This window comes from Eubalaena glacialis, chromosome 15 (assembly GCF_028564815.1).
Source record: "Eubalaena glacialis isolate mEubGla1 chromosome 15, mEubGla1.1.hap2.+ XY, whole genome shotgun sequence".
Taxonomy (NCBI): domain Eukaryota; kingdom Metazoa; phylum Chordata; class Mammalia; order Artiodactyla; family Balaenidae; genus Eubalaena; species Eubalaena glacialis.
Window position 1 is genome coordinate 66,680,199 of NC_083730.1, and position 9,785 is coordinate 66,689,983.

General features: G+C 40.0%; 1 pseudogene; it reads right to left on the reverse strand.

Annotated features, from left to right (window-relative positions):
- Positions 1 to 527: 527 nt before the first annotated feature.
- LOC133076079 (small nucleolar RNA SNORA18) lies at positions 528 to 651 on the reverse strand (annotated as a pseudogene).
- Between the last annotated feature and the right edge of the window lie 9,134 nt (positions 652 to 9,785).

Below are 9,785 nucleotides of genomic sequence, written 5' to 3' on the forward strand. Positions count from 1 at the left end.
GCCTGCCAATGCGGGGGACACGGGTTCGAGCCCTGGTCCGGGAAGATCCCATGTGCTGCGGAGCAACTAAACCCGTGTGCCACAACTACTGAGCCTGCGCTCCAGAGCCCTCGAGCCACACTCCTGAAGTCCGGCGCCTAGAGCCCATGCTCTGCAACAAGAGAAGCCACCGCAATGAGAAGCCCGCGCACTGCAACGAGGAGTAGCCCCTGCTCACCGCAACTAGAGAAAGCCCGCGCACAGCAACAAAAACCCAACGCAGCCAAAAATAAATAAATAAAATTAATTAAAAAAAAATTCCCCTCCTGTAGTCTTTGAGAACCAGTTTCCTCAAGCAATTTACTGTACAACCATGTTTAGGGTCAGGAGATGGATCTGCCTGGTTCTGAATTTTAGACACCCTCTAAACATGCATTAAGTTCAAATCATATTCACTCCTAAGCTATCATACCCTAGAACAGTTAGCATATGCCAATACCTAAGATAAAAAAAGGTTGACTGTTAGGTTTCTCACAGTTTATTAGCAGCTCTGTCTTGTAGTTCTTCTCCACAGATCTAGTCCTGTGAGTAAAGGAAACCACATAGTTACTCTGTGAGGCATTTCCAACCATGTAAGTCTACAGAAAAAGCCCCATCGGTATAGACCTCAACTACACACGCTTTTTCTTTTCTTTTTTTTTTTTTTTTTTGACTGCACTGCACAGCTTGCAGGATCTTCGTTCCCTGACCAGGGATTGAACCTGGGTCATAGCAGTGAAAGCACTGAGTCCTAACCACTGGACTGCCCGGGAATTCCCAATCACTTTTTATATTTGCCATTTTGATACATTAAGAATGTTACTTGTTCCTGGGCTTCCCTGGTGGCACAGTGGTGAAGAAGCTGCCTACAAATTCAGGGGACACGGGTTCGAGCCCTGTTCCGGGAAGATCCCACATGCCGCGGAGCAACTAAGCCTGTGCACCACAACTACTGAGCCTGCGCTCTAGAGCCTGCAAGCCACAACTACTGAGCCCACGTGCCACAGTTACTGAAGCCCACGTGCCTAGAGCCCATGCTCCGCAAAAAGAGAAGCCACTGTGATGAGAAGCCTGCGCACCGCAACAGAGTAGCCCCCGCTCACACCAACTAGAGAAAGCCTGTGCACAGCAACGAAGACCTAATCCAACCATAAATAAATAAATAAGTAGATAGATTTAAGGATGTTACTTGTTCCTGTTTTTGACTGTTCTTCTCTTCATATGAATTGTCTAGTCCTATCTTTTGTCCACTATTCCATTCTTTTATGTACACGCATGCAGTATATAAACATGCAATATACACATATGCAGTACAAATACACATATCAATATACACACATGTATACATATAATACATACACATATACACAATATATGCACATACATATCAATATATACACATATATACAATACACATATGCAATATGTACACACATATTTGTCTGGAATGTACATTTTCTTTGTTACTGCATTTTTAGTGTACAGAGGTTTTTGAAGTCTGTGTAATCAGGTCTATTCAATTTTTCTTTATATTTTTACTTGGCTCTAAGAAAGCCCTTCCTTAAATCCCTTTTTGGTTATATTATACATTTAACTCTTAAATCCATCCATCTGGGATGTAAAAATCCAAGGTCCCTGCATCGTTCTTGAACTGCATTCCTCACTGGTCCATAGGCCTGTCTTTTCCATTATTGCTGCTCCATCATTCGTTTTCATAGATGGTAGGACTGAGACCACATTTTAAGAAGGTCTAAAAAAATTTTTTTTTAATCTATTCTTGCAGGTGACCCAGGACTCATTTTCTCGGAACTCAGCCTCTTCATGCCCCTGCATATCTCATTGGGATTTTGATTAGAATTGACCAGTTTGTGAAGAATTAACATAGTTCTATATAATATTAGGTCTTCACATCAGAGAATGTGGTAAATGACTGTCCATTTAAGTCTGCATCTAACCATCAGAAAAGGTTTATAGTTTTCTTCATATATGTTCATATATTTATTCTTAAATTCAGTCTAATTTTGTGGGGTTTGTAAATTGGCTCTGTGATAACATATATAGAACAACTCTTGACTGTAGGTATACTTTTGTCTATTTATTTTACACCAAGCAGCTTTACTGAGTCATTCTAGAAGGCCTCTAACAGTTTATTGGTTTATCATGTTTTCTAGGTAAAGTCATTACTTGGAAATAAAAAGCTTGCCTCTCCTTTTCATATAGATAGCCTTTTATTTCATTTCTTCTTAAAACCCACATTGCCCAGCACTTCAGAGCGACACTGTGTTGGTGGCAGTGGTCACCTGTGGCAGACTTTGTTTGGGGTGAGGAGCAATACATGTCCACCTCAACACTTTGGCCTCTAAAACAATCACAGCTGTGATGGTCACAGTTCTGACCAACAAAGTCTGCTACAGATTTTGGGGAAGTCTGCTTTCCTGATAGGAGATACTGCTCCTTCCTCCTCCTCTCTTCTTCCTGGAACTTGGATGCAATGCCTGGAGGTGTGGTAGCCATTTTGCAACCATGAGATAATTGAGGACAAAGACCCACATAGTGGAATGGAAAATAAAAGGATCCTAGGCCTTGAATGGAATTTGAGCAGCCATTTCAGCCATTGACATTCAACTTCCTGAGTTCTTGTTATGGACTTTAGCTGTTTTTCTCACATTTGTCCTTCCCCACAATCGTATTCCTCACGGATACAGCATCTGGTTCGTTTTGCTTGATGCACAGCAAACCAAAATGCTGAGACGCCCAGGTCTGTAGCCAAGTGAGGAGAACTAGCCTCAGATCTGTCTCCCCTAAGGCAAGGAGCTGGGCTACTTATGGGATGAAGAGTAAAGCAGCAGGGCAGTCTGAGTAGTGGGGAAAGGTGATTGGAAAAAGGTGTTATGACTGTTGTTTTGCGCAGGTGTAACTAAACTACAGGCCTCTGCATGTTCAAAAAGTCACTGAGGACTTCCCTGGTGGCACAGTGGTTGGGAATCCACCTGCCAATGCAGAGGACACGGGTTCGATCCCTGGTCCAGGAAGATCCCACATGCCATGGAGCAGTTAAGCCCACGTGCCACAACTACTGACCCTGCGCTCTAGAGCCCGCGCGCCACAACTGCTGAAGCCTGTGCACCTAGAGCCCATCCTCTGCAACAAGAGAAGCCACCACAATGAGAAGCATGCACAGCACAACGAAGAGTGGCCCCCGCTCGCTGCAACTAGAGAAAGCCCGCATGCAGCAATGAAGACCCAAAGCAGCCAAAAATAAATAAAATAAAATAAATTTAAGAAAAAAGAACTAAAGATCGTACCTCACCAAGTATATAATGTGTTAGCATAGAAGTAAAATGCATTAAAAAAACCTTTTTTTTAAAGAAAGAAAGAAATGTCATAAAAAAAAAGTCACAGAGCGGACACTCACGCAGGCCCCCTTGGAGGGTGGGTGGTCTTATCCAGTCATAACTATCTCAGCTCAAACTAGACACAGCTGACTCCAAGGTCCTTGAAAACAACTTGGGCAAACACCTTAAAGTTTGGGCTCCAAGCCACCTGGAGGGCACGCAGTCTTTCTGTTTGTTTGTTTGTTTGTCTTTTTATACTGCAGGTTCTTATTAGTCATCAATTTTATACACATCAGTGTATACATGTCAATCCCAATCGCCCAATTCAGCACACCACCATCCACCACAGTTTTCCCCCCTTGGTGTCCATATGTCTGTTCTCTACATCTGTGTCTCAACTTCTGCCCTGCAAACCGGCTCATTTTTCTAGGTTCCACATACATGCGTTAATATATGATATTTGTTTTTCTCTTTCTGACTTACTCTACTCTGTATGACAGTCTCTAGATCCATCCACATCTCAACAAATGACTCAATTTCGTTCCTTTTTATGGCTGAGTAATATTCCATTGTATATATGTACCACAACTTCTTTATTCATTCATCTGTCGATGGGCATTTAGGTTGCTTCCATGACCTGGCTATTGTAAATAGTGCTGCAATGAACATTGGGGTGCATGTGTCATTTTGAATTATCGTTTTCTCTGGGTATACGCCCAGTAGTGGGATTGCTGGATCATATGGTAAATCTATTTTTAGTTTTTTAGGGAACCTCCATACTGTTCTCCATAGTGGCTGTATCAATTTACATTCCCACCAACAGTGCAAGAGGGTTCCCTTTTCGCCACACCCTCTCCAGCATTTGTTGTTTGTAGATTTTCTGATGATGCCCATTCTAACTGGTGTGAGGTGATACCTCATTGTAGTTTTGATTTGCATTTCTCTAATAATTAGTGATGTTGAGCATCTTTTCATGTGCTTCTTGGCCATCTGTAATGTCTTCTTTGGAGAAATGTCTATTTAGGTCTTCTGCCCATTTTTGGATTGGGTTGTTTGTTTCTTTAATATTGAGCTGAATGAGCTGTTTATATATTTTGGAGATTAATCCTTTTTCCATTGATTCATTTGCAAATATTTTCTCCCATTCTGAGGGTTGTCTTTTCGTCTTGTTTATGGTTTCCTTTGCTGTGCCAAAGCTTTGAAGTTTCATTAGGTCCCATTTGTTTATTTTTGTTTTTATTTCCATTACTCTAGGAGGTGGATCAAAAAAGATCTTGCTGTGATTTATGTCAAAGAGTGTTTTTCCCATGTTTTCCTCTAAGAGTTTTATAGTGTCCAGTCTTACATTAAGGTCTCGAATCCATTTTGAGTTTATTTTTGTGTATGGTGTTAGGGAGTGTTCTAATTTCATTGTTTTACATGTAGTTGTCCAGTTTTCCCAGCACCACGTATTGAAGAGACTGTCTTTTCTCCATTGTATATCTTTGCCTCCTTTGTCATAGATTAGTTGACCATAGGTGCGTGGGTTTATCTCTGGGCTTTCTATCTTGTTCCATTGATCTATGTTTCTGTTTTTGTGCCAGTACCATATTGTCTTGATTACTGTAGCTTTGTAGTATAGTCTGAAGTCAGGGAGTCTGATTTCTCCAGCTCCGTTTTTTCCCTCAAGACTGCTTTGGCTATTCGGGGTCTTTTGTGTCTCCATACAAATTTTAAGATGATTTGTTCTAGTTCCGTAAAAAATGCCATTGGTAATCTGATAGGGATTGCATCGAATCTGTAGATTGCTTTGGGTAGTATAGTCATTTTCACAATATCGATTCTTCCAATCCAAGGACATGGTATATCTCTCCATCTGTTGGTATCATCTTTAATTTCTTTCATCAGTGTCTTATAGTTTTCTGCATACAGGTCCTTTGTTTCCCTAGGTAGGTTTATTCCTAGGTATTTTATTCTTTTTGTTACAATGGTAAATAAGAGTGTTTCCATAATTTCTCTTTCAAATTTTTCATCATTAGTGTATAGGAATGCAAGAGATTTCTGTGCATTAATTTTGTATCCTGCAACTTTACCAAATTCATTGATTAGCTCTAGTAGTTTTCTGGTGGCATTTTTAGGATTCTCTATGTATAGTATCATGTCATCTGCAAAGAGTGACAGTTTTAATTCTTCTTTTCCAATTTGTATACCTTTTATTTCTTTTTCTTCTCTAATTGCCGTGGCTAGGACTTTCAAAACTATGTTGAATAATAGTGGTGAGAGTGGACATCCTTGTCTCGTTCCTGATCTTAGAGGAAATGCTTCCAGTTTTTCACTGTTGAGAATGATGTTTGCTGTGGGTTTGTCATATATGGCCTTTATTATGTTGAGGTAGATTCCCTCTATGCCCACTTTCTGGAGAGTTTTTGTCATAAATGGGTGTTGAATTTTGTCAAAAGCTTTTTCTGCATCTATTGAGATGATCATATGGTTTTTATTCTTCAATTTGTTAATATGGTGTATCACATTGATTGATTTGCGTATATTGAAGAATCCTTGCATCCCTGGGAGAAATCCCACTTGATCATGGTGTATGATCCGTTTAATGTGTTGTTGGATTCTGTTTGCTAGTATTTTGTTGAGGATTTTTGCATCTATGTTCATCAGTGATATTGGTCTGTAATTTTCTTTCTTTGTAGTATCTTTGTCTGGTTTTGGTATCAGGGTGATGGTGGCCTCATAGAACGAGTTTGGGAGTTTTCCTTCCTCTGCAATTTTTTGGAAGAGTTTGAGAAGGATGGGTGTTAGCTCCTCTCTAAATGTTTGATAGAATTCACCTGTGAAGCCATCTGGTCCTGGACTTTTGTTTGTTGGAAGATTTTTAATCACAGTTTCAATTTCATTACTTGTGATTGGTCTGTTCATATTTTCTGTTTCTTCCTGGTTCAGTCTTGGAAGGTTATACCTTTCTAAAAATTTGTCCATTTCTTCCAGGTTGTCCATTTTATTGGCATAGAGTTGCTTGTAGTAGTCTCTTAGGATGCTTTGTGTTTCTGCGGTGTCTGTTGTAACTTCTCCTTTTTCATTTCTAATTTTATTGATTTGAGTCCTCTCCCTCTTTTTCTTGATGAGTCTGGCTAATGGCTTATCAATTTTGTTTATCTTCTCAAAGAACCAGCTTTTAGTTTTATTGATCTATGCTATTGTTTTCTTTGTTTCTATATCATTTATTTCCACTCTGATCTTTATGATTTCTTTCCTTCTGCTGACTTTGGGTTTTGTTTGTTCTTCTTTCTCTAGTTCCTTTAGGTGTAAGGTTTGATTGTTTACTTGAGATTTTTCTTGTTTCTTGAGGTAGGCTTGTATAGCTATAAACTTCCCTCTTAGAAATGCTTTTGCTGCATCCCATAGGTTTTGGATCGTCGTGTTTTCATTGTCATTTGTCTCTAGGTATTTTTTGATTTCCTCTTTGATTTCTTCAGTGATCTCTTGGTTATTTAGTAACGTATTGTTTAGCCTCCATGTGTTTGTGTTTTTTACGTTTTTTTCCCGGTAATTCATTTCTAATCTCATAGCGCTATGGTCAGAAAAGATGCTTGATATGATTTCAATTTTCTTAAATTTACTGAGGCTTGATTTGTGACCCAAGATGTGATCTATCCTGGAGAATGGGTTTAAATATCAATTAAATCTATCTGGTCTATTGTGTCATTTAAAGCTTCTGTTTCCTTATTTATTTTCATTTTGGATGATCTGTCCATTGGTGTAAGTGAGGTGTTAAAGTCCCCCACTATTATTGTGTTACTGTCTATTTCCTCTTTTATAGCTGTTAGCAGTTGCCTTATGTATTGAGGTGCTCCTATGTTGGGTGCATATATATTTATAATTGTTATATCTTCTTCTTGGATTGATCCCTTGATCATTATGTAGTGTCCTTCCTTATCTCTTGTAACATTCTTTATTTTAAAGTCTATTTTATCTGATATGAGTATAGCTACTCCAGCTTTCTTTTGATTTCTATTTGCATGGAATATCTTTTTCCATCCCCTCACTTTCAGTCTGTATGTGTCCCTAGGTCTGAAGTGGGTCTCTTGTAGACAGCATATATATGGGTCTTGTTTTTGTATCCATTCAGCAAGCCTGTGTCTTTTGGTTGGAGCATTTAATCCATTCACGTTTAAGGTAATTATCGATATGTATGTTCCTATGACCATTTTCTTAATTGTTTTGGGTTTGTTTTTGTAGGTCCTTTTCTTCTCTTGCGTTTCCCAATTAGAGAAGTTACTTTAGCATTTGTTGTAGAGCTGGTTTGGTGGTGCTGAATTCTCTTAGCTTTTGCTTGTCTGTAAAGCTTTTGATTTCTCCATCAAATCTGAATGAGATCCTTGCCGGGTAGAGTAATCTTGGTTGTAGGTTCTTCCCTTTCATCACTTTAAGTATATCGTGCCACTCCCTTCTGGCTTGTAGAGTTGCTGCTGAGAAATCAGCTGTTAACCTTATGGGAGTTCCCTTGTATGTTATTTGTCGTTTTTCCCTTGCTGCTTTCAATAATTTTTCTTTGTCTTTAATTTTTGCCAATTTGATTACTATGTGTCTCGGCGTGTTTCTCCTTGGGTTTATCCTGTATGGGACTCGCTGCGCTTCCTGGACTTGGGTGGCTATTTCCTTTCCCATGCTAGGGAAGTTTTTGACTATAATCTCTTCAAATATTTTCTCTGGTCCTTTCTCTCTCTCTTCTCCTTCTGGGACCCCTATAATGCGAATGTTGTTGCATTTAATGTTGTCCCAGAGGTCTCTTAGGCTGCCTTCATTTCTTTTCATTCTTTTTTCTTTAGTCTGTTCCTCAGCAGTGAATTCCACCATTCTGTCTTCCAGGTCACTTATCCGTTCTTCTGCCTCAGTTATTCTGCTATTGATTCCTTCTAGTGTAGTTTTCATGTCAGTTATTGTATTGTTCATCTCTGTTTGTTTGTTCTTTAATTCTTCTAGGTCTTTGTTAAACATTTTTTGCATCTTCTCGATCTTTGCCTCCATTCTTATTCCAAGGTCCTGGATCATCTTCACTATCATTATTCTGAATTCTTTTTCTGGAAGGTTGCCTATCTCCACTTCATTTAGTTGTTTTTCTGGGGTTTTATCTTGTTCCTTCATCTGGTATATAGCCCTCTTCCTTTTCATCTTGTCTATCTTTCTGTGAATCAGGGCACGCAGTCTTAAAATGGCATTGATGAGTGATGACAGGTGGAATAGATTTGACTGATTATACACAGGTTCAGCCCACTGACCATTTTTGATTGTTTCTCAACCTTGAGGAAGATGGACAATGGCCACTCTGGCCACTTCCTGCTGACAAGCGGTGTAGACCTAACAGGGGTTTGAGGAATGACACTGTTTAGCACTCATTTGAGAATATTCTCTTGTCTGGTTTCAAGTTAACATTTTGATCCCAGTAAACATACCACCCTCAGGCCAGCTGTTAAGGCATTCATAGACCCAAACTTGGTCATCAAAACCACAGACAGGGGAATTCCCTGGCATCCAGTGGTTAAGACTCAGTGCTTCCACTGCAGGGGGTGTGGGTCCGACCCCTGGTCAGGGAACTAAGATCCTGCATGACCCGCAGTGTGGCCAAAGAAACAAAAAATAACCACAAAGTGCACCCCAAGGGGGCACACAGAATGTCAGATATATTGTTAAAATTTAGGCTCTTACTGGGACTTCCCTGGTGGCACAGTGGTTAAGAATCCACCTGCTGGTGCAGGGGACACAGGTTCAATCCCTGGTCCAGGACGATCCTACATGCTGCAGAGGAACTAAGCCCGTGTGCCACAACCACTGAGCCTGCGCTCTAGAGCCTGCAAGCCACAACTACTGAGCCCATGTGCCTAGAGCCCATGCTCCGCAACAAAAGAATCTACCACAATGAGAAGCCCGCACACCGCAACGAAGAGTAGTCCCCACTCGCCGCAACTAGAGAAAGCCCATGTGCAGCAAAGAAGACCCAACACAGCCAAAAATAAAAATTAATTAATTAATTAATTTTTAAAATTTAGGCTCTTACTTATAGGGATTTTAGGGAATTCCCTGGTGGTCCAGTGGTTAGGACTCCACGCTTTCACTGCTAAGAGCATGGGTTCAATCCTTGGTGGCGGAACTAAGATCCCACAAGCTGCACAGCACGGCCAAAGAAAAAAAATTATATACAAACACACACACACACATATATACACACATATATATATACACACGTATATATATGTACACACACACACACACACACACACATATATATACACACACACATATGGGTTTTATCTAGGACACTCAGGCAGGGATCAGTGTCTTACCTTTTTACATGTTGGAGCATCTGGATCATTATTCATTTGGCTGAAACACTTAGGTATTAAATATAGAAGGGACTTAAGCTGGGGAAATAAGAACCGTTCCTACAAT